Here is a 26,525-nt window from a genome sequence, read left to right as displayed (position 1 = left end):
ACAAATCCCGCTCCCCTCTGAAGCCAACGTTCGAGGAACATCCGTAATGCCGGACTCTATGGAACTCAGAGGACTTTTCGCCCTGCAAACTGCAACGGACAACCCCTCATTGGACAGCTAAGTGTCATACTTGCCTGTCTCTATTAATGTTTTTCTACTCTGATAGGGAGGGCCATGGAGGGGCCAGTGTTGCACCCTTGCTTTATTCACCCTCACACATGGGTCTGTTCCTTTGCCAGCCTCACTGGGTGTGCTTCACCACCCCGGGGGCCTCAACATGGTCGGGCCATCGAGAAGAAGTACAATCAATAGATTTGTCCATGTCTTTCACCTGTGTTCCAAGTTACAGTTTACCCAGGTTCGTTTGCTCACCATTGGCACTATCTGTATTATACAAAACACCTTACACACACCTCTCGACCTGTCTCTGTGTGAGGGATGTGATTTTGCCCTCAGGAGCCTTCAGTACCTTCTTCCCTCATGCTTCTTTCTCTGCTTACCCTATTGGCCTGCAACCACAGTGGACCACTATGGGACACGGCCCTAGGGGAAACCCGGCACCAAGTCCACCTCAGACACCTGTGAGGTTTGCCTCCCTCCTCCTCCTCCACCCACCGTCACTCGCCGTTCTGGAGAGCTGCTCGGATGGCACGTACTGTGGGGGTTCCTGACCCTCGCTCTCTGGGGCCCCCTTTTTCCCCCATCTAATCTGATCTCCTGTCAGCCGACTTTATTCATCTAGCGCGCTCCCTATGCCATGTTGCCTCGCAATCCTCAGCCTGCAGTTTTGGAACCTTCGACCAGCTTCTTTAGTATTCTCAACAGGGCTGACCAATGACATTCCTGTAATGGGCCGAGACATTTCGCTGGCGACGTCAGCCCTGATATTGTATGGTATAGAAGTCACCCTCTCTCTCTGCTCCGGTATGTACTGCACTACGCTCACCTGTCTTGGTCATTGCCCGAGACCTGACCCCCTCCCCACTCTCTTCCGGCCCCACGCCGCATCCTGATTCTCCACACGCTTTATGTCTTTCATACCCACATGTACTGCCCAACCCTGCTCGTCCTTGGCTGTTTGTTGGTAGTCCTATTGGGCCACATACACATTTCTTCTTCTCCCTCCCGTCCCCCCGGTGCTCGTCAGGCATGCAGGTCTTATAGGTTCAGACCCGCAGTCTAACAGGGCTCCCAGTAGGGAGGTACTGCCTCGCTTACTGTAGTTCTAGCTTCTTATCCCTCTCTTTCTACCTTCTTTATTCAGCTTTCCCCTTGCTTTCTATGCACCACCTTTACCCTTTAAACATACACGTTTGCACACTTCTCCCCACCTCCCACGTGAACGTTCTATTTTTCTCTGTCCCTCCCTTCCTTTCTACCTTCTCTTCTGACTGTCCAACTCTCTTCTATTCCCTGACCGAGGGTTCCCCCTGCAGTCTCCCCCCTAAACGCTTGTTCTCTTTCAGTACACAAGCGCTATGCTACTCCTATAATACCCCCTCCATTAGGTGTATCAACGCTCACAAGATCCCCCACTCCACTTGAATCAGGCTCATCTAAGTTCAATAATGGGATCGGTAACTCTGCTAACGGTCCTCTCTTGGAACGTACATGGCATGACGCACTACATCAAATAGCAAAAAGTCCTATCTTATCTCCAATCTAAAAGAACAGACATTGCCCTATTGCAGGAAACACACCTTTCCCCATCAGAATCTGAGAAACTCCAGAGATACTGGGTGGGCAGAGTGCTCTTTAGCGGAGCGCAGTCCGTGCACGGTGAGGCGCAGGGCTCGGGCGGAAGTGTGCGGTGGCGATACTTATTCGTCAGTCCCTGCAGTTCAGGCTCCTCAAGACGTGGTGTGATCCAGAGGGGCGTTACATCCTCACCAAGCTTGTTCTGAGCTCCTCCACAGTTTGTACTGAACAAACACAATACTACATCTGCCATCTTTAAACGTTAGGATGTTAATATATTGTTAACCCAATGATATGTATAAAACAACTCACCTCAACGTAAGTACCGGCAATCGGAGAAATAAAAATAAAATTAGATTGCCGTGTGCCCAATCGCGGCGCGAACTTGATAATTATCACGCTCGCCAGTAGTTAAATGTATAATAAACAGAGAAAAAATACTTTTCTTTTTCACAGGACACCTCGGCGGCCATCCTAAACGCTGACATCCATTGATTATATCCTAAACACCTCGAAAGAGTTGCACCTATTAGAAAAACGGGCATCGTAACTACCGCGCTCGTTGTCAGTACATAATATTTATGAACACCAAAGAAGAACTTCTCAATTTTGTCAGAAAAAGCCCAGAGGCCATCGAAAACACTGAAACCGTATAACAGCTAGATCGTAACCAAGTAAAATCCTATGAATCATTTCATTAAAAAAGACCCAACGACCAGTTTATGATTCCTAATCGATACTCCTAATACAATATGTATCTAGATAATTTTAACAAGGGGGTCAACCAAAACACCATTACCACATAATAATGGTGATTCACCTATTTTCAAAGAACGATACATAGAGCCTAATATCTAACATTGTGTGGGAATAAATATATGGTGTTGGTTTTTTCTTTCTTTTTCTATAACTCATAAGTTGTTACACTGTAATTATGGTGAGGGGGTGGTGATTTTATTCATTCTTCTTTCTTTTAACAAAATAAAAATGTTTTTATGAAATAAACATATTATGTATATTTTTATAAATGATATATGTATATGTTGTAATGGTATGTTATTTGTTATGATTTTCTCAGCCTTGAAGAAGTCCGGTTTGGACGAAACATGTGTCGGCTGACGTCTTTTGTATTGTGTATTTATTTATGTATTGTGTGTATTGTCTGTACTACATGTATAACATTGTGATTTTTTCATTATATAAAGTTTTCTTCTTTTTGGCACTATTGTCTCTTCACACAATTCCTTCTTTTGTTTATATACTTAATTTTTTTTCTATAATAATTGTACCAACACCATCATAAGAAATAATTTGAGGATTGTTCTCTAATTTGATTTATAAGATAGTTTTTTCTGTAAAAAAAATCTTTTGAATATACCGAATTTTATGGTGTGCTCCGCTAATCTTGTGTTTGTTCAGTTCATTCTACCGGTTTGCTTTTAGGAATCCAGTATTACACATCATGGCAATGATGTGTTTTAGTGTATGAGCACCCATCTGACCGCAAATACACCTTTGTTTTCCCAGCCCATGGGACTCAATCTAGACTAGACTACTTTCTCATCATTCACAGGTTATTACAGGCGATCAGAGTGTCTGAAAACCTACCAGCCACACTGTCTGATCATTCCCCGGTTTTATTGGCCCTGGAGTTGGGGCTGACCTCACCCGGCCGTAAGCCTTGGCATCTCTAAACCTCACGATACCGAACCCCGAAGGGGAAGGAGCAGCTCGGATCCCACGTCGCCACCTACTGTGGGCAGCGGCGAAGGCAACGAACAGAGGTCAGCTAATGAGGGATGCGGCCATTGCCAGTGCCCAAAGACGCGACCAACAGAGAGATCTGGAAGACTGCATAGCCAAGACCACCCGTGACTACACCCTAACCCCCTCTCTGTCCACCCGCCGCCACCTGGAAAAAGCCAAAATGGAGCTTAACTCCCTCTATACATCTCACGCGGAATATGCCTTACAGCACCTAGAGGCTGCCACTATGAGCACGGGGAGAAGGCGGGCCACCTGCTGGCCGCCCAACTCTGTCAACGAGAGGCAGCATTAGCCATACCGGACTTACACATTGTCAAAGGCATGCTTATTATGCATCCCCAGGCAATCGCAGATGAGTTTGGTTGCTTTTACCAAACCCTCTACACTCCAGAAATAGCTGAGAACCAGGACCGGTTGACCGCCTTCCTTGAGAAGGCGAACCTACCATGTCTCTCGGAGGAGGGCAGAGCTCTTCTGGAGGGTGACATCAGTAAGGAGGAGATACAGCAGACTATAGCCAACCTTCCATATCATAAAGTACCTGGTGAGGATGGGTATCCAACAGAATTCCATAAATGGAGATGGGCGGACACCGTAGATGCCTTATGTGAGGCTTTCTGTGGGGCCGATCAAATGGGTTCTTTACATTGCCTCTCCAACAAAGCCTCTATCATAGTTTTACCCAAGCCGGGTAATGAGCCCCTTCTTTGCGGTAGTTACCGTCCCGTATCCCTCCTCAATGGAGATGTCAAGATTCTGGTGGGGATTTTGGCATCCCACCTCAAGGGGGTCATTCCTTCCCTGGTTCATCATACACAGGTTGGTTTCGTACCCGGCCGTTCTTCGAGGAACCACCTACATACACTACTCCATGCCACCTGGGTGGCTCGGGACTCACGGGAGGAAGTCCTTGCCCTCTCACTAGACACCAAGAAGGCATTTGATCGAATAGAGTGGTGGTACTGTATTGTAGCCATTTTGTAATGTAGCTTTTTGCGTGTTTGCTTAAAGTATTAGGCCTCTGTGCATTTTGCTCTAGATGCATTTTTATTTAACCTCGCACTGTTATTTTACAATAACCAGTTTCACGGTCTTGTTTTATTTTCTTCTATCACACTGTTTAGCTTACTTCAGCACTGACGTTCTCAAACAAAACATTCTTGCTCGCTCTGTGCTTCAGTCAAGGATACAGTCTGGTACATTGCCGATAGACGTGGTAGAAGTTTAGTCTTTAGGGTTCGTAGACACATTCTTACGTAGGGACGTTTCTTAGAACACTGGCGTGTTAGTTATAAAAACACTTCCTAGTCCTGGTACACGTAAGAGGGAGATTCCGACCAGGAAGCCACAACTAGACGCTGACTGCCCTGTTGCAGATGCTGATCCCGATCACAGGCCTTTGCTCAGGTATGATGGTCGATGTCCTCCCGGGGGAACCTGAAAGGCAGGCTTAGAGCTTAATATGCTGTGCTCAAAATAGAACTTAGAAGAGAGAACATAATCTAGTTGCACTATGATAGCGTTAGTCTTATGTTTCACTCTCCTCGTTACTATTTCAATCCTACTGTGTTGTATGGTTCTGGTTATTGCGGCTCACACCTTGTTATCTAAAATGCAGTCATTTTATTAAACCAATCTTTAAAACTCAAACTACCTTTGTCATTTATATATGAGACCACCCTGTGTATGAGAGAACTGGTTGGGATCTGAGTGACCACGACTTCCCTGGGAAGCACTAAGATGTCATGCACTCGGCTTCCCAATTGTCTCTTCCCTTTGGGAGAGATGAGGCACTGCTAGTTAGCCGGAGCTCAACCCGGATTTGGGGTGACAAGGGTCCTTCGCCGTGGGTTAGACTTAGTCCCCCACACTGTGAACGATCTTGCCGCCCAAAAATCCAGTAGTCTCATTAGGACAATGAGAGTCTACGCGACATGGCGCTACCAACGATTGGTCTGGCTCTAATTTTCGGATCCACCAGTCTCTCTCGGTCTCATATATGATAATGATCCCTCAGTTCCTTTAACGGAGATGTCCGTGGCACTGAGGACTTCCACCACTGCGATATAGGTAACCCTAAATATAGCGGATGGCTGTTCAAGCTTGAACTTTAAAAGGAAAGATCCCGTTTTGGTGTGCCTTCTCTGACCCAACGCTGTTTTTCTAATGGCGAATCCCCAGGTAATACAAATAGCTCTTAATATGAGGCAGCCGCTCACAGCACATTTGCTTGCACATGGTCTTACGAACCAGGGTGGTCCAGTTAAGTTTGTGGTAGCCGCCCATGCAGCCTATAGAACAGAACTTTTCTACTCCTGGGTCACATTTCCAGCAGTTGATGGGAATACAAATACATTTCACACATAAACGGTTGTGAACGCGCCTGGCCAGTACAGGGCGTACGCATACCTAAAGATACCTCTATCTCATCAAGAACATAATAAATTGGCTTGATGGTGCTCTACCCCATACAATATTGCCAGTAAGGTTAGGTCCACTGAGTAACGAGGGTCCGACCTGGCCTTTAATGGCCACATATACACCACATCCTGAGGTTGCAAATATGCCGGTGGCTGAAGTTCATCGTTTATATACAGACTTAACGGCTACATATAGACGCTTAGTACAATTTGTGATGCAGACACTAAATACAAACCCAGCGCGTGCTGCTCCAGCACAACCACATGCAGTTGCTCCAGGTATAAACCCGGTGACTGTACATTCTATCAAGGGTAAAGTTCCAGCAAAACGGGAGGAGACTCCATTTTGGCTGGCACAGAAAATGAATACGCTGGAGGTAGTATTTCCCCGTACGGGACCTCAGCGCAAACATAGAATATTAACTGTGTGTTTACCATTTGGCATGGTTCCCACAGTGGAACATTGTAATACATGGGGCACGGTGTTTGCTGCGCTCTATACAACGGCACACGGTACACCGACCTTGGCCAACCTACCGGAAGTGCTTAAACAAATTCAGGATGAATACGGGGCTGCCCCAGCCTTAGATTTAGGAATGCAACTGATGGGCAGCTTTGCCATGGTTTCCTCAATAATCTTAAAGGGGAGGCAGTTGCACTTGCGGTGCATATGCATCTTCGTGACGTCCCGCCACTAGATCAGGAGCGGGAACTGACAAAAATAATAGCGGAAACATATTCCAGCATCGGTCGAGATAGCCTAGGGGCTAGACCGCAAAAACCTCAGTTTCAAGGGAAAATTAGTAAAGACAATGGTAAACAGCAACCTGAGGGTAATAAGAAGCACTGGGAGAAAAAACAACTGACACCTAAAAAAGAAAGGGAAGAATCTCCGCGTACGGAGACCCCGCAGAATAGGTATAATCTCAGAAATAGGGAAAATTTGAAGACGCCTGATAGATATCAATACACTGATACACGCCAATCTCGTTCCTTTCAGGACTCATCAGAAAAGAGAAATGAGAGAGGTGGGCGGTCAGAGCGGAGAACAAAGTACGTGAAACCAAGACAGGAATCATAACGCTCTTCGGAGTTATCTGTCAAGAAGGAAGAGAAACCGATACAACAAAAACAACAGTTTAAAAAGAAAAAGGTGGCGGCAGTCTCAGTTAGACATGCCACAGAGGAAGAGAGTTCTCTTGAAGAACAAGACATGGGCACTAGCACTGCTAGACAGCGCGGCAGAGGTTACAATAGTTCACCGGAATCTTCTAGAGCATCTGGAGGTGAAAGCAACTGATTACTTCATACAAGTCGAAACAGCAGATATGCGTGTCTCTGAACCCGATAGGGTGTATACAGTGACTTTACAATTGGAAGGAGACATTGAACGCACTATAAACGCAATCTTTTGGGATCGTGTGGTCAAGATATATGGCATTTTGCTGGCTGAACAGGATTGGCCGCCTGACTTTGTTCGCACCTGCCAAGTTGGGGAGGAGGTTATTAAACCTTCGTTCTCACCGCTTGTTCCAGGGGAACTCGCAGAATCTTTTTGCATCAAGTGGCCTCTAGCACAAGCACCTGCCTTATATAGAAATCACGTAGGGTGGGATAGGGATTCTCCATATCATGTAATTCCGATTAAAGGTGAACCTCAGCCACAACCGCAGTATCCAATAAAACATGAAGCAAGGGCACCGGTGAGGGAAATACTTACACAACTGGAAAACCAGGGGGTAATTGAACCCTGTGTCTCACCGATGAATAATCCCTTATTTCCTGTAGCTAAACCGGACCATTCATATAGAATAGTCTTAGACTACAGACATTTGAACGGACATACACGTACATATGCTATACAAAATTCACATAGCGCCGCACTGATGAACAACATTGTGCGGAAAAAATATAAAACGACCTTAGACATCTCGAATGGATTCTTCTGCCAGAATATATCATCTGAAAGCAGGGATTTGACAAGCTTTAGCGCGTTAGGCTCCCAGAAAAATTCTGTTGTTTGTCTCAGGGGTATAAGAATAGCCTGGGATTGTTTACAGCTCGTGTGACTGCAATTGTACACGAGTTGGACCCTGAAGCATTGTCATATGTAGATGATATATATCTCATGGATGATGAGTTACTACAACATTTGAGACGGGTAGCCCGCATTGTTGTAGGGTTTGCCAAAATTGGCTACAAATGTAACTTAAAAAAATCTAATTTTGCCTTCCTCAGCGTCATATTCCTGGGATATGAGCTGTCAAACGAAGGTAAGAGCCTAGCGCCACAATTTTTAGAAAAATGTGCACAATTGCAACCACCTAATATGATTAAGAAACTCCAATCATTGTTGGGCTTTCTGAATTTTGGCAGAACATACATTCCTGATTATGCTACCCGCATTAAACCTTTATACAAATTAATCCGTCCTGATTTTTCAAGCAAATTCTGGACAATTGCACATACACATACTCTTTGGGAGTTACAAACAGATCTCCTAGCTGCAAAACATTTACATAAACTGGACAATAAGACGCATTTGGTCATAAGGGTGATAGCTGGGACCATTGGATTTACGTATGTCACAGTTAATGAAGGTGAGACAGTCCCGATTGGATACAAGTCCCAATTGTATTTGGCTGCTGAACAACGATTTGCACCAACTGAGAAAATTCTCACTGCTGTACAGATGGCTGTTATTAAGGAACGACCTCTTGCCCAGGGTAAACACATTATTGTCGTTTCCCCTATTCCGGCCCTGGAGGCTGTTACAAAAGCTAGCGTTCCTAATGCAAAAGCACTACACCCGCGATGGATACAATGGGCCACATCTTTAACAGCCACTGATGTAGATTACGTTTTTGACCAAAAGTTACAAACTCAGGAATTTCTGCAATATGAAATTGAATATCCAGTTCCCGCTGACACGTTGCCTATTGATCAATATCAAGTAGTCATGTACACTGATGGCTCTGCGCAACCGGCGGTGGGGACAAAACACCAATATTCTGCTGCATGTGCTGTAGTGAGCGGCCATATGAAGGGGGAGAAATTCAGCCCCCAATATACTTATACACAGACCTTGGGAGATTGTACGGCACAATTGGCTGAGCTGAAAGCTCTATTGCTGGCATTAGAACATACAGATCCAACGCAGTTCACACTAACTGTTTGTGATTCAGATTATTGCGTCCAGTCTTTTAATGAATATCTACATTACTGGCGCTTGAATGGGTTCAGAGATTCGAAAGGCAACACCATAAAACACAGACTACTGTGGGGGAAGGTAGCAGACCTAAAGGAGACGCTACCCAAGGTCCATGTTGTCCATACTCTTGGACACCAGCGTGTTGCAATACACGTTGCTGGGAATACTTTGGCTGATGAAGCCGCAAAATCGGCAGTGGCAGTTGCCATTGTGGCTGCAGTGACTCGTTCAAGTTCCAAACCAGACACAGAAATGATGGCTGCCATAAAGGCTACGGTTGATGGCACGCCCTACCCTAAGGGATTTCCTAATAAATATCAAAACTTCATGGGAAGTATGCTCAACGCTGAGGTTAAAATTCCTAGTGTGGGCATACGCGAGATCCCCAATATAGTAGTAAGACCACAATTGATAAATGCAGCGCATGTGGGAGTGGCATCTGCATATGCTGGCGTGTCCGCCACAATTTTGCTGTTACAGGCCCGTTACTGGTGGCCAGGTCTCTATAAAGAGACAAAGCGGTATGTCCTTTGTTGTGACATCTGTCAACAAATTAAAGTTTCAACTGCCAGGCGCCCGCTGCAGACACCCCTCTTAATATCCAACAGACCTTTACAATGTGTGTACTTGGATCATTGCGGTCCGCTAACACCGGATAGTGCATATAAATATATACTAGTCGCTGTTGATTCTTGCTCTAGATTTGTGTGGGTGTGGCCACAGCGCTCGGCTGGCGCTCAAACTGTTATTAAAGATTTGCGTGTCTTTGTCGGTACATATGCAGTTGCGCCATTCCATTCAGACCAGGGCCCTGCTTTTGCCTCAAGGGCATTCAGGGACAACATGGCTTCGTTGGGGGTCCAGCTCCAGTTCTCGTCTCCATTTCATCCTGAGGGAAATTCTGTTGTGGAGCGATTAAACTGCGATTTAAAGCAATCCTTAACAGCCAGAGTCTTAGGTACGGGCCGTAGTTGGCTAACCCACCTGTATGGAGTTCAGAGAGCACTAAATAACTTGCCTAGAAGGTCCCTGGGGGTTCATACTTCATATGAGTGTCTGTTCGGAACACTAATGTTTGTTCCGGATCTTGATGGTCCTGGTGTGGAGGCGGCGGAAACGCCCTTTGACATAAATGATCGTGTCACTGTTTTGCAGGAATTACTACAGTTCTGTGAAGATAACTCTTCTAAAGGTGCTGCCTCCACAGGAATTAAGGATGTGCCAGTGACACCTACTGGTTGGATTCCCAGAGTTGGGGATCTTGTGCGTGAAAAGGTCGCAGTGAAAAAAGAATTTGGCCCTTCTTATCGAGCACCTGTCCCTGTGTTGGGGATACACAGAATGAGAACTGTTATTTTACCACCGTTGCCGGGGCCAAAGAAAATCGCTTTGTTTCTATTGACAATGTCAAGTTACAACATGTGGCCGATTCTGCACAGCAGACCAAGAGGAACATCTAGTAGCTCCCAAATCCCTCTCACTACTGGGGAAGATGTTCCGCTCCAAGTTATCTATACCAACACTGTTGCCTCTCCGAGCTTGGGGAGGGTGGATGATGATCTTGCTTTGGTTCCACTGACATCAGATAACTTAGAAACATTTGATCGAGTCACCATGACTACTGACATTGCGGATGGTGCTATCTACAGTGTACCACCGCGAGAAACACCAACTCCTCCATTATATACAGCAACACCTTTTGCACTGGGTACTTTGCCAACAACAACGATGGTCTATCGGACTCGTTTGCCTCTTCAACTACTGACCCAGGTCCACGTAAGCTGATGTGTTGGCTTAGAGATACGTATTTTGATTTTCCTTGGAACTATCTTTGGCTCTTATTGACTATGTCAGCATTTTTTCTACCTTTTTTCTGTTGATTCATTGTCATTTTCTTCCTGAGAGATCAGCGGTTGAACAGATGAAGGAGGTGTTGAAGCCACATTTTTCATCACATAAGGTTCGAAGAGACTTGTCCTTTGTGAACATTTCTGCAGTGCCAATTCCGGATGGGATTGTGTGGGATAAAGTAATGTTTGATATATATGGTCCCACTGAGATAATTCAAATACCGTATGTCCTAAAGTTATCTATGAATGATATCGTAATACCAGGCATTGTATCTGATGATTGGGATGTGAAGACAGTTGATTCCATGATGACTGAATTACAATATTATACTGTCTATAAAAATGAAGATGTTTACCAGTTTAAAGACAATTATGGTGACATGTTTTGTTATAATTATTATGGGCACCATTTTATACATAAGGCAAGTATTCCAAAAACGATATTTCAGTATACACAATGGGAGCATTGCCCAACTCCCCCGCATGGGAGTTCCAAAACTTACTCTGACAAATTTACGTATTTTTCTGGGCATCATCAAATGAATGCTAAGTCATATTATTTTAACCGGTTCTGTGCCTTGGACGAGATGATCTCGTCCAAGGCTACAGTTCCCCTGTGCCTTAGACGAGATCATCTCGTCCATGGCACAGGGGAACTTGGGGGCGCGCTAGCGCGCCCCCCGTGCACCCCCATCCCCCCCCAAGTCGGGGATGGAAGGGGAAGACCTTCCCCTTCCACCCCCATCCCCCCCCACCCCCCCTGTGACGTCAGCGCGCGCGCGCGCGCGCGCGCTGATGTGTCACAGGGGCCTCCCTAGTCGCGCTGGAAGCTCTGCTTCCAGCGCGATTGAAAAAGAAATGCAAAAGCATTTCTCTTTCAATCACTGGGAGGCCCGGAGGGGCTTCAAAGGGAAGGAAATGTATTTCCTTCCCTTTGAAGTCCCTCCGAGGGTTTCAAAAGCCGGATTACTTGCAATCCGGCTTTTGAAACCCCACTAGACACCAGGGATTTTTTTTTTTTAATTGAAACTGACAAAAGGGAGCGACCCCTTGGGCAAGGGTCGCTCCCAGGGGGGGCATATTTTCGGGAAGGCCTTTTCTGCCCCCCCTGGGGGCAGAAACCTCTAGGCACCAGGGACCATTTTTTTTTATTTATTTTTTTTATGTTTCATTTTTTTTTTTTTTGGTGGGGAGCGACTCCTTAGGCAAGGGTCGCTCCCCTTGGGGGAAAATTATATTTTGGCCATTTCTGCCCCCCTTCGGGCAGATTGGCCTGTTTTGATGAGGCCAATCTGCCCCCAAGGGGGGTAGAAACCACTAGACACCAGGGATTTTTTTTTTTATTATTGAAACTGACAAAAGGGAGCGACCCCTTGGGCAAGGGTCGCTCCCAGGGGGCAAATTTTTTTGAGAAGGCCTTTTCTGCCCCCACTGGGGGCAGAAACCTCTAGGCACAAGGGACCATTTTTTTTTTTTTTTTTTTTTTAATGTTTTTTTTTTTTTTTTGGTGGGGAGCGACCCCTTAGGCAAGGGTCACTCCCCTTGGGGGAAAATTATATTTTGGCCATTTCTGCCCCCCTTGGGGGCAGATTGGCCTATTTTGATGAGGCCAATCTGCCCCCAAGGGGGGTAGAAACCACTAGACACCAGGGATTTTTTTTTTTTTTATTGTTATTGACAAAAGGGAGCGACCCCTTGGGCAAGGGTCGCTCCCAGGGGGGGCATATTTTCGGGAAGGCCTTTTCTGCCCCCCCTGGGGGGAGATCAGCCTACTATTAGGCCGATCTGCCCCCAGCGGGGGCAGAAACCTCTAGGCACCAGGGACCATTTTTTTTTTTTTTTTTTTTTTATGTTTCATTTTTATTTATTTTTTTGGTGGGGAGCGACCCCTTAGGCAAGGGTCGCTCCCCTTGGGGGAAAATTATATTTTGGCCATTTCTGCCCCCCTTGGGGGCAGATTGGCCTATTTTGATGAGGCCAATCTGCCCCCAAGGGGGGTAGAAACCACTAGACACCAGGGATTTTTTTTTTTTTTATTGAAACTGACAAAAGGGAGCGACCCCTTGGGCAAGGGTCGCTCCCAGGGGGCACATTTTTTTGAGAAGGCCTTTTCTGCCCCCCCTGGGGGCAGAATCCTCTAGGCACCAGGGACCATTTTTTTTTTTTTTTTTTTTTTATGTTTCATTTTTTTTTTTTGGTGGGGAGCGACCCCTTAGGCAAGGGTCGCTCCCCTTGGGGGAAAATTATATTTTGGCCATTTCTGTCCCCCTTGGGGGCAGATTGGCCTATTTGATGAGGCCAATCTGCCCCCAAGGGGGGTAGAAACCACTAGACACCAGGGATTTTTTTTTTATTGTTATCGACAAAAGGGAGCGACCCCTTGGGCAAGGGTCGCTCTCAGGGGGGCATATTTTTGGGAAGGCCTTTTCTGCCCCCCCTGGGGGCAGAAACCTCTAGGCACCAGGGACCATTTTTTTTTTTGGTGGGGAGCGACCCCTTAGGCAAGGGTCGCTCCCCTTGGGGGAAAATTATATTTTGGCCATTTCTGCCTCCCTTGGGGGCAGATTGGCCTATTTTGATGAGGGCAATCTGCCCCCAAGGGGGGTAGAAACCACTAGACACCAGGGAGTTTTTTCTTTGCGTGAATTTCACGCAAAGGGAGCGACCCCTTAGGCAAGGGTCGCTCCCTGGGGGGGAGGGCAATTTATTTTAGGCCATTTCTGCCCCCCCTGGGATCGGCCTATTATTAGGCCGATCTGCCCCCAGGGGGGGCAGAAACCTCTAGGCGCCAGGCAAATTTTTTTTTTGTGTTTTTTTTTTTTGTTGTTTCTTTTTTTTAGAGATGGGGAGCGACCCATCAGGCAAGGGTGGCTCCTCTGGGGGGCAAATTGTATTTAGACCATTTCTGCCCCCCTGGGGGCAGACTGGCCGATTTTAGGTCAATCTGCCCCCAAGGGGGCAGAAACCACTAGGCACCGGGGATTTGTTTTTTGGCGCCAGTGTCACGCAGGGGAAGCGACCCCGTAGGCAAGGGTCGCTCCCGGGGGGGGGGAGGGGGGGTTGGGGGGGCAAATTTATTTTAGGCCATTTCTGCCCCCCCCGGGGGCACATCGGCCTATTATTAGGCCGAACTGCCCCCAGGGGGGGGCATAACCCTCTAGGCGCCAGGGCAATTTTTTTGTGTGTTTTTTTTTTATGTTTCTTTTTTTAGAGATGAGGAGCGACCCATCAGGCAAGGGTCGCTCCCCTGGGGGGCAAATTGTATTTAGACCATTTCTGCCCCCCTTAGGGCAGATTGGCCGATTTTAGGTAAATCTGCCCCCAAGGGAGCAGAAACCACTAGGCACCTGGGATTTGTTTTTTGGCGCCAATGTCATGCAGGGGGAGTGACCCCGTAGGCAGGGGTTGTTCCCGGGCAGGGGCAGGGGGGGCTTGGGGGGTCAAATTTATTTTAGGGCATTTCTGCCCCTCCCCCTCCCGGGGCCGGCTGAGCTAGAGGCCAAACTCCACAGGTAGGCACTTTGCAAAAAACACCTCTGTTTTCTGTGAAAAAATATGTTCTGTCCACGTTGTGTTTTGGGCCATTTCCTTTCGTGGGCGCTAGGCCTACCCACAGAAGTCAGGTACCATTTTTATCAAGAGACTTAGGGGAATGCTGGGTGGAAGGAAATTTGTGGCTCCTCTCAGATTCCAGAACTTTCTGCTACAGAAATGTGAGGAACATGTGTTTTTTTAGCCAAATTTTAAGGTTTGCAAAGGATTCTGGGTAACAGAACCTGGTCCGAACCCCGCAAGTCACCCCATCTTGGATTCCCCTAGGTCTCTAGTTTTCAGAAATGCACAGGTTTGGTAGGTTTCCCTAGGTGCCGGCTGAGCTAGAGGCCAAAATCTACAGGTAGGCACTTCGCAAAAAACACCTCTGTTTTCTTCCAAAATTTTGGATGTGTCCACGTTGCGCTTTTGGGTGTTTCCTGTCGCCGGCGCTAGGCCTACCCACACAAGTGAGGTATCATTTTTATCGGGAGACTTGGGGGAATGCTGGGTGGAAGGAAATTTGTGGCTCCTCTCAGATTCCAGAACTTTCTGCCACAGAAATGTGAGGAACATGTGTTTTTTTAGCCAAATTTTGAGGTTTGCAAAGGATTCTGGGTAACAGAACCTGGTCCGAGGCCCGCAAGTCACCCCTCCTTGGATTCCCCTAGGTCTCTAGTTTTCAGAAATGCACAGGTTTGGTAGGTTTCCCTAGGTGCCGGCTGAGCTAGAGGCCAAAATCTACAGGTAGGCACTTCGCAAAAAACACCTCTGTTTTCTTTCAAAATTTTGGATGTGTCCACGTTGCGCTTTGGGGTGTTTCCTGTCGCCGGCGCTAGGCCTACCCACACAAGTGAGGTATCATTTTTATCGGGAGACTTGGGGGAACGCTGGGTGGAAGGAAATTTGTGGCTCCTCTCAGATTCCAGAACTTTCTGCCACAGAAATGAGATTAACATGTGTTTTTTTAGCCAAATTTTAAGGTTTGCAAAGGATTCTGGGTAACAGAACCTGGTCCGAGCCCCGCAAGTCACCCCTCCTTGGATTCCCCTAGGTCTCTAGTTTTCAGAAATGCACAGGTTTGGTAGGTTTCCCTAGGTGCCGGCTGAGCTAGAGGCCAAAATCTACAGGTAGGCACTTCGCAAAAAACACCTCTGTTTTCTTCCAAAATTTTGGATGTGTCCACGTTGCGCTTTGGGGTGTTTCCTGTCGCGGGCGCTAGGCCTACCCACGCAAGTGAAGTATCATTTTTATCGGGAGACTTGGGGGAACGCTGGGTGGAAGGAAATTTGTGGCTCCTCTCAGATTCCAGAACTTTCTGCCACAGAAATGTGAAGAACATGTGTTTTTTTAGCCAAATTTTGAGGTTTGCAAAGGATTCTGGGTAACAGAACCTGGTCCGAGCCCCGCAAGTCACCCCATCTTGGATTCCCCTAGGTCTCTAGTTTTCAGAAATCCACAGGTTTGGTAGGTTTCCCTAGGTGCCGGCTGAGCTAGAGGCCAAAATCTGCAGGTAGGCACTTCGCAAAAAACACCTCTGTTTTCTTTCAAAAAATGGGATGTGTCCACGTTGCGTTTTGGGGCGTTTCCTGTCGCGGGCGCTAGGCTTACCCACACAAGTGAGGTATAATTTTTATCGGGAGACTTGGGGGAACATAGATTAGCAAAACAAGTGCTATTGCCCCTTGTCTTTCTCTACATTTTTTCCTTCCAAATATAGGAGAGTGTGTAAAAAAGACATCTATTTGAGAAGTTCCCTATAATTCACATGCTAGTATGGAATTCAGAGATGTGCAAATAACCACTGCTCCTCAGCACCTTATCTTGTGCCCTTTTTGGAAATGCAAAGGTTTTCTTGATAGCAATTTTTTACTCTTTATATTTCAGCAAATGAATTGCTGTATACCCGGTATAGAATGAAAACGCACTACAGGGTGAAGCTCATTTATTGGCTCTGGGTTCCTCGGGTTCTTGATGAACCTACAAGCCCTATATATCCCCGCAACCAGAGGAGCCCAGCAGACGTAACAGTATATTGCTTTCCATAATCTGACATTGCAGGGAAAAGTTACAGAGTAAAACGTAGAGAAAAAGTTATGTTTTTTTCACCTCAATTTCAATATTTTGCTTTTTCAGCTGTTATTTTCTGTAGGAAACCCTTGTAGGATCTACACCTACATCTACACAAATGACCCCTTGCTGAATTCAGAATTTTGTCTACTTTTCAGAAATGGTTAGGTTTCTGGGATCCAGCATTGGTTTCATGCCCATTCCTGTCACTGACTGGAAGGAGGCTGAAAGCACAAAAAATTGCAAAAATGGGGTATGCCCCAGTAAAATGCCACAATTGTGTTGAAAAATTGGGTTTTCTGATTCAAGTCTGCCTGTTCCTGAAAGCTAGGAAGCTGCTGAGTTTAGCACTGCAAACCCTTTGTTGATGCCATTTTCAGGGGGAAATCCACAAGCCTTCTTCTGCAGCCACTTTTTCAAATGTTTTTGAAAAAAACAAAATTTTCACTGTATTTTGGCCAATTTCTTGGCCTCCTTCAAGGGAACCCACAAAGTCTCTGTACCTCTAGAATCCCTAGGATGTTGGAAAAAAAGGACGCAAATTTGGCTTGGTTAGCTTATGTGGACAAAATGTTATGAGGGCCTAAGCGCGAACTGCCCCAAATAGGCAAAAAAAGGCCTGGCACAGGAGGGGGAAAGGCCTGGCAGCGAAGGGGTTAAGTTAACTCCGTCTAAAGATAAGCAAATGTTGTTGACTAATACGAAATTCATCCGGGCGGGTGGTTATTGTGGCCTATAGACACCAACGGGTGTTATCAACGTTTTGTCATCTCATCAGTGGATTTCAGGGCGAGTCGTGAAGACCCTCGCTATATCTCACCAGAACATGCTGACATAATTACTACATATAGTGTGGGAAAATTGTGCCAACAATGATTGAAATCATCCTCACTAGATGCAGTCAAGACACATCTCACTCTCCTGTCTAATAACACTTACTTGCAAGATTTTTTGTCAGGCCCGAAGACACCACGTAGGAAGTGTTTCTTGTACGAAGTGTACAATGAAATATGGAAACTTTCCCAACAGGAGGCTGCAGCCCGGTTAAGGCAAATAGATCAGGAAAATTTGAAAAAGGCATTAGCTGTTGTGGATAATGGAATCCACACCTTGTCCAACCGAATATATACGATTAACAACATTGTTTCTTCTGCTATAGACATTATACGATCTGATATGTCTTCTTTATATCATGGACAAAGACAGACTCGGTCCATTATGCAGTTGGGTTGGACACTTCAGACATTGAAGGCGGGTCGCGTTCCATGGCAGCACATCAGTGCCAGGGAGATATCTTTTTCCTTTAATTTAACGCGACAACAACAACTAATGGCTAAGAAGGAGGCGACTTATGTCATGCTTAATATTGAAAAATTAGAAAGATTGCCTTTTACCGTGGCCGAGATTACCTCAGCAGAGTGGGTGATACACTGGGTTATTAATCTGCCTATTTCTACATTACAATTCACTTCTTGTTTGAAACATGTTCCGGTAGGCAGATATGATAAGTTAGGAGATAGTTACATCCATGAGGTGTGGGAGCTTCCCTTCTTGTACAAATGCCTCAATGGCATGAAAGAGGTCTTTCTTAGCGGCAGTGATTGTGAGACTTCAGTCAGCCATTCGATGATTTGCAAGCAGCTGTCCTTGCATGGGGCATGTAATGCCTCGGTTGCGAATTTGGCTTGCTATCTGAAGGGAGTTCCGGTCCCCTTGATTAAACACACGTTCCAGGTGCTTTCGAAATGCAGCTACATCCTCCTCAATAGTGAGGACTGTTGTGGCATGCGGGCTGGAATAGTTTATGTTGTTTCGGTCACCAAGGTCATTACTTGCTGCGGGAATGTGTTGTTTCCCCCCACTAAATTAAGGGAGGTAGTGGCTATCTGGCCTCACATTGCTACTTCCAAGGGGAATTTCGACAAGTTAAGTAGACTAAAGGCTTTATTGTTTCAGAAGCATGTGGCCCTTACATCTGCACGCGAGACCTATGCACTTCAGGTGGCAAGGTCATCAGCAGAAATACAGTCCCTGTTAAATACCAACTTTCCGAGCCACTTTGGTGAACTCGTGGGACGTATATTTACTGCATCCAGCACGGCAGGTTTAGCACATTTTTTCAAAGCCGTTGGTGTTGGTTTCGTTCACACCTTCTCTTCCATATTTGGTTTAATACCTTCGGCTATTCATTCAATTTTCGGAAGCATTTTTGGGGGATTTCCGAAACCTTTGGCTTTATTATGCAGCATTTTGTGTTGCTGTTGTTTTTCCACAATGGCTGTCCCGCCGCAACAAGGACGAATGTGGGCGCTCCCATCAGCGCAGCTGTGTCGTGACGCATGATGCAGCACTTTGGAGCAACACTCCTGGAGCATTTGGAGTGTAACTGGTCTCTGTCATTCAGACCGGTTTTGGATTGTGTGCAGCCCGTGTTTCGGTGCCATTTGTGCTATTTTGAACATGTACTAGACGTCTGTCTCTCACAGCACCGACCCCCAGTGGTTGATGCTGATCTGTTGATGTTCCCAATGAGGGCTCATTCCCAGACATGCGTGCTGCGTTGCGTTTGCTTCGTGAGGCTGATTACGAGATACCCTTCCTGGAGGAAGTTGATATTAACTTGTTCACGGACTCTGTACGGGATGCCACCTTGGTTGATACTGGAGCTTTTGAACACACCTGCTTCCTGATAGTCTTTGGCGTGGATTTTCCGGTCTTGTCATCTGCCGAAGTGGAGAACCTCCTGCTTTCCATGGCCACTGCTTAAATTGGATCTGGTCTAAATTAACACTGTCACATATATTTGGATCTTAGCCGCATGCTTATTTCTAAATTGACGATTAATGTGCTTTGGTGTCCTCTTGACTTGTTGAAATTCTGTAGGGTTTTAATTATTTTTTAGCTTAGGGCATTTTTAGCTTCAGCTTAAACCACTTTCTACCAACAAGGAGAGGGTGTAGTGTAGCCATTTTTTAATGTAGCTTTTTGCGTGTTTGCTTAAAGTATTAGGCCTCTGTGCACTTTGCCCTAGATGCATTTTTATTTAACCTCGCACTGTTATTTCACAATAACCAGTTTCACTGGCTTGTTTTATTTTCTTCTATCACACTGTTTAGCTTACTTCAGCACTAACGTTCTCAAACAAAACATTCTTGCTCGCTCTGTGCTTCAGTCAAGGATACAGTCTGGTACAGTGCCGACAGACATGGTAGAAGTTTAGTCTTTAGGGTTCGTAGACACATTCTTACGTAGGGACATTTCTTAGAACACCGGCGTGTTAGTTATAAAAACACTTCCTAGTCCTGGTACACGTAAGAGGAAGATTCCGACCAGGAAACCACAACTAGACGCTGACTACCCTGTTGCAGATGCTGATCCGGATCACAGGCCTTTGCTCAGGTATGAGGGTCGATGTCCTCCCGGTGGAACCTGAAAGTCAGGCTTAGAGCTTAATATGCTGTGCTCAAAATAGAATTTAGAAGAGAGAACGTAAACTATTTGCACTATGATAACGTTATTCTTATGTTTCACTCTCCTCATTACTATTTCAATCCTACTGTGTTGTATGGTTCTGGTTATTGCGGGTCACGCCTTGTTATCTAAAATGCAGTCATTTTATTAAACCAATCTTTAAAACTCAAACTGCCTTTGTCATTTATATATGAGACCACCCTGTGTATGAGAGAACTGGTTAAGATCTGAGTGACCACGACTTCCCTGGGAAGCACTAAGATGTCATGCGCTCGGCTGCCCAATTGTCTCTTCCCTTTGGGAGAGATGAGGCACTGCTAGTTAGCTGGAGCTCAACCCGGATTTGGGGTGACAAGGGTCATTCGCCGTGGGTTAGACTTAGTCCCCCACACTGTGAACGATCTTGCCACCCAAACATCCAGTAGTCTCATTAGGATAATGAGAGCCTATGCAACAGTACCTCTTTGAAACACTAAAACGTTTCGGTCTCTGGACTAGTTTTATGAATAGGGTGTGTTTGTTATATGACTCCCCGACAGCACAGCTCAACTGCAACGGGTTCCTCTCTGACATCTTTTCTGTCATCAGGGGGACCCGTCAGGGCTGTCCCTTATCCCTGGTATTATTTCTACTAGCCGTCGAACCCTTAGCGGCAGCAATCCGCAGTTCCAGTGGCATTACAAGAATATCGGTCCCTGGTGGCCGTTCCACCATTTATTTATATGCCGATGATATCCAACTCACCCTCACCGACCTAACTAAGGCCCTCATTACAACCCTGGCGGTCCAAGACCGCCAGGGCTGTTGTGGCTGAAGCACCGCCAACAGGCTGGCGGTGCTGCAGAGGTGATTACGACCGCGGCAGTAGCGCCACGGTCGCCCCGCCGGGGCCGGCGGTTTCCCGCCACATTTGCCCTGGCAGTGATAATCCTCCAGGGCAGCGCTGCCCAGGGGATTACGAGTCCCCCTACCGCCAGCCTTTTCCTGGCAGTTTGAACTGCTAGGAAAAGGCTGGCGGTATGGGAAGTCTCTGGCATGGGCAGCGCAGGGTCCCCCTGACAGGGCCCCGTGCAGCTTTTCACTGTCTGCATAGACAGTGAAAAGCGCGACAGGTGCAACTGCACCCGTTGCACGGCCGCAACCCCACCGGTTCCATTTGGAGCCGGCTCCCATGTTGCGCCAAAATCCCCGCTAGGCCGGCGGGCGGAAACTCTGTTTCTGCCCGCCAGCCCAGCGTGGATGTCATTATGGGCACCGCGGGAGTGCGGCCACATTGGCGGCCGGACGGCGGTTACAACTTGGCCCGCCAATGTTGTAATGACCCCCTAAACCCTTACCGGCTCTCAGAGCTATTCTATCAGAATTTGAACTTCTTTCGGGCTACCGGATCAATTGGGATAAGAGCGAGACATTACCATTATTCCTAGTAACGGTAAGCGCGTCTGTTCAGGGATTCTCGGTGAAATGGAAACAGTCACGTCTTCACTATCTGGGCATTGACATTAACAGAGGTCCGGAAAAAATGGTGGCTGACAATCTGGACCCACTGCTAGTCAGTATGAAATGAGATTTTGAAAAGTGGCCACTCTTAGGCCTCTCTATGTGGGGCAGGGCACAGGTGGTGCGCATGGTCACTCTGTCGCGATTTCTATACAGCCTGGGTATGTTGCCTCTGCGGATACCCTTGTCTCTTCTTTAAGAGATAGATCATCGCATCTGAGCCTTCATTCGGGGGTCAATGCATCCACGGCTACCTAGGACCGCATTACTTGCTAGACGCGAGTCCAGGGGACTAGGTCTCCCTTTGTAGAACACTACACCCTAGCATTACATCTCTCGCAGGTGGTCTTTCTACTTCAGGGAGTGAGGGACCCACCGTTTTAGGGGGAGGTGGAACGGACACTCTCACGTTCCCCACCGGGACTCCATGTGGTCTATAATACAGGAAAAGCTCCCCTTCATACCACCAACCCCATGATCAGAGCCTTGTGAAATTCTTGCCGGCAGGCACATCGCTTATTGAAAGTGGGCCCCCAGATACATGGCAGGGCACCAATCTGGGGAAACAGGGGTTTTCTAATAGGGGGAAAGACTATTTTTTGGGAGGAGTGGCGTTCAAAATGTCTCCTGAGGTTGGATCAGCTTCTAATTGAGGACAGACTGAAGTCGTTCATGGAACTCAGTTAGATATTCGATCTTCCAACACACCATTCGTGGCATTTTATACAGCTCAGGCACTGTTTGAAGAGACGCATTGGGAACCCTCCTTGGCGACTCCCCCAGTCCCCGATACTCTGCTGTCTAGAGACCTGGGGCCACCTGCAGGGAGTTATATCAGGACTGCAGGCACTGATGAACCAACACCTTATCTCTCTCCCCCTCCTGATCTCCCTCAAAGATAAGTGGCAGGCATGCCTACAGATTGAATATGAACTGGAGGACTGGGCAGAATTAATCGAGGCCAGAGACTGCAGAGCTCGGGAGACTTGCTTGAAATTCAGTCTTTTCAAGACATTGCATGGGTGGTATTGGACCCTGCAGAAATTGCGCACTGCAGGGTTGCTGTCCCACACCTCCTGCTGGAGATGCCCCAACGCCCGCTGTGATTTGCCACATACCTTACATTACTGCCCAGTCATCCAACCTTTCTGGCGATCAGTGCGGTGTAGCCTTAGAGAAGTGCTACCCTTGTCACCTTCTCTCACCCCATCTCTTTTACTACTGCATGATACCAGAGATTTATACAATATCTCCCGACCACAACATCGTTTATTAGACACAGCACTGGCCACTGCCAAAGTGTATATCCTCAGGCATTGGCGCGCAGAAACTGCCCCCTTCCATGGGGAATGGATCACTGCAATGTATCAAGTTGCCTCCCATTAACAACTCATATACGGACTACAGGATAAGACGGATGTGTTCCTACAAACGTGGACCCCCTTTCTCTTAGGGGCAGAGGACGGAATGCTCACTGTGGATGTCCTGATTCGAGAAACCATGTGAGAACACGCCTGTCCAGGAACCTCATAACCACACACCGGCACGCTACCACTCCCTTCTGCTTATCTCTAGATCTAGTTGAGTACAGATACACACCTCGCCTGGACTTATCTCTGTCGCATGGGAGAGCTAACCCCTTACCCCTATTTTTACTCTCCTCCCTCCATTCCTTCATCCCTTCCACCACTCCTATTCACATTACCTCCGCTACCCCTCCCTGAACGTGCCCCCTGCCCCCTCCCATTCTTCCTAATCACCTCCCCTTGGTCACTACCACCTTTATCTACATTACCACCTATACCTTCACTTTCACTCTCACTCTTCCCTTTTCTCTTAATCTCACTCCCACCTTTTCCCCTTTCTATCACTCTTATTTCCACTGTTACTAATACCCCATAGCTATATTTCTCTCTGTTTCTTTCCTGCCCACACGTACTGCAGTCCAGAGATATCCTCTGGTAACTGTCCACGATGCATGGAATGACACATACCACCCGTATCTCTTGCCTAGTCTACACCTTTCTCTCTCCAGATACTCCCCTTACTGCATTGAGACCTAATGCATGCTATTGCCCACAGGCATTGTCTCCTCTCCCCCACTATACTGCATGCAATCCGCTGTTTCTCCTTCTCCCTTCCCCTTTCTTTCCCCTTTCACACTCCTCCCTTCCTTTGGCACACGCATCACTCCTCCCTACAGACCGTCCAGGTCATTCCTTCCCGTCACCAGCTCATGTCTTCTGCCTAGTGGGTCTGCAGTATTGCCCCTTATCCCTAATTAATCATTCACATGAGGCATCCTCATACCCCCTACATACAATTCAGACGATGGATAGAGGAGCTTTGAGAGACTCAGGGGAGGGACAACTTGAGGTGTTATGTCCAGACTTCTAGGACATTTTATGCCTTCTGTTTTTGATGGGGCATGGGTAGGGACGTAGGAGGAGTCCCGCTCTATGGTCAGCCCACCTATTTTATTTTATTTCAGTTGCAGCATAGTGCTTCAGACATGTACCTGATGTGCCCTGGTCCTTTTGGACATTGTTATATGTCAGAATGTCTTTCCCTCCTTGTAAGTTTGACACCTCCCGCACTGTTATGTCAGAATTCATGGTGTACAATGTACTTGAGTCTCATATGATGGATTTATGTAAAACATTGTTGATTTTGAATAATAAATTACAGCACAAACAAAATGAGCAATAATGTCTACCAGTGATTGGCTCTGGTGGTAATCCCGCTCAGTGCACCACTTTCTCAAATGCTCATGAATGTGCATATAGTTGTACTGCTCAAACTTTGCCTTCTTCCAGTTTGAAGTCTTTTGCAGCCAACCTCACCGTTACTAATTTTTATGGCCTTAGGGAAGTAAAGGGGAAATTGGGGTTGGAAGTTGTTGACAAATTGAAGGATAACAATGGGTCTTGGCTTCTGAATGCGCTTTCTTGCAATTCTTCCTCCTAGCTCCTTTTTGTTACTAGAATGTGGCTAGGTTTCAAGCTCTATTGTCCATGTTTATTTTTGATTCTCTTTGTGATGATGCACTAATTATTTGTTCGCAAGAAACTTGGTTACTTAACAATTTTCACTTACATGAGTATTTTGTTGATTGTTCCCCTGCCCTCCCCTCAAATAGAGGTCTACTGAGTAGCGAACTGGCTATTTTGCTGCAATCATCTTATGGATAGAAACATTCTCAGCTTTTACTTGCTCTTCCCTATGTCATGGTTGGTTATTGCTACTACATGGGAACTGATGATATAACACATGGCTTTTTAATTTGTTACATTTATTTAGGCCCTACTTCAATCCTTTCTTTCTTTTTGTTTATGCTTAAAAAGCCCATAAGAGGATATGGTCAAAATAGGAGAATGACTTACTGGAGCCAGAGGAGAGAGAATATTCCCTGGCTACCTGGTGTTTGACTGTCCACCTGTCTAGGACTCTCAATGCTGATGTAAATTGCAACAGCCGGGAAGGAGCCTGTGGGTGTGATTGCCTCAGTACTCATCTGTCAAGTGTTGTGTCCATGATGGTGTTGAAATCTTTTCATATGATGTGCATGTCAGCTGCCTTTTCAAATAGAATATGGCTCAGCTTCTCAAGGACTGGCTGGAGGAGGTGGGGTGGCCCATCACGTACCCCTAGTGTACAATATAAACAGGGTGTATAAAACATGCTAGGTAACGCTTACTGACATACTCGTAGAAAATACTCCGGTTGTGTAGGCCACGATGCTCATTTTACAGAAACTAAACCTCAAAGGAAGCACTTACCAATATAAACGTAGCAGATGCCGCAGTCGAAGCTCAGCTTCTGGAAAGGACAAGCCACCCTGGCTCTTGGGCTTGGCAAGGATGAAGCACGGCTGTGCGCTCAGAGATCCCATAGCAGAGGAAGATCTGGAGTCCTTCCTGGAGGTGAACTGATGGTGTGCTGGAGCGTGGTCTGTGTCTGACTGTGACACGCGGGTTCTGTCTTCCTCTCCTGGAGACACAGAGTAGAAGGTTCTCCCTTCGTGGAGCACCTGTAAGCTCCGCCCGCTGAGCCACGCCCGTCCACCCTCGAAGTAGGTAAAGGAATTCCCGCCTCTTACCAGGATGATGGACAGCTTTCCAAAACGACCCCACTGCGTTTACCGCCGATTCCGGTGGTGCGGTGTTGATGCTCAGAAGCACGAGGACATCTCCACAAAGACGCACTAGTAACAATAACATTGCCAAAGGCACACAAGGTTGCTGGAAACGTTTACCCCATGGCCCATCACATACCCCTAGTGTACAATATAAACGTAGCAGATGCCGCAGTTGAAGCTCACCTTCTGGAAAGGACAAGCCACCCTAACTCTTGGGCTTGGCAAAGATAAAGCAAGGCTGTGCGCTCAGAGATCCCATAGCAGAAAGATCTAGAATCCTTCCTGGAAGTGAATCTGATGATATACTGGAGCGTAATCAGTATCTGACTGTGACGCGCGGGTTTCTATCTTAGTCTCCGGGAGACACAGAGTAGAAGGTTCTCCCTTTATAAAGCACCTGTAAGCTCCGCCCGCTGAACCACACCCCGTCCACCCTCGAAGTAGGTAAAGGAATTCCCGCCTTTTACCAGGATGATGGACAGCTTTCCAAAACGACCCCAATGCGTTTACCGCCGATTCCGGTGGTGCGTTGTTAATGCTCAGAAGCACGAGGACATCTCCACAAAGACGCACTAGTAACAATAACATTGCCAAAGGCACACAAGGTTACAGGAGACGTTTACCCCGTGACCCATCATGTACCCCTAGTGTACAATATAAACGGGGCGTATAAAACATGCTAGGTAACTCTTACTGACATACTCGTAGAAAATACTCCGGTTGGGTAGGCCACGATGCTCATTTTACAGAAACTAAACCTCAACAGGAAGCACTTACAAATATAAACGTAGCAGGTGCCCCAGTTGAAGCTCAGCTTCTGGAAAGGACAAGCCACCCTGGCTCTTGGGCTTGGCAAGGATGAAGCACGG

Source organism: Pleurodeles waltl, chromosome 12, assembly GCF_031143425.1.
Source record: "Pleurodeles waltl isolate 20211129_DDA chromosome 12, aPleWal1.hap1.20221129, whole genome shotgun sequence".
NCBI classification, from domain to species: domain Eukaryota; kingdom Metazoa; phylum Chordata; class Amphibia; order Caudata; family Salamandridae; genus Pleurodeles; species Pleurodeles waltl.
The sequence above is the reverse complement of the archived record's forward strand: the minus strand, read 5'-3'. Positions refer to the sequence as shown.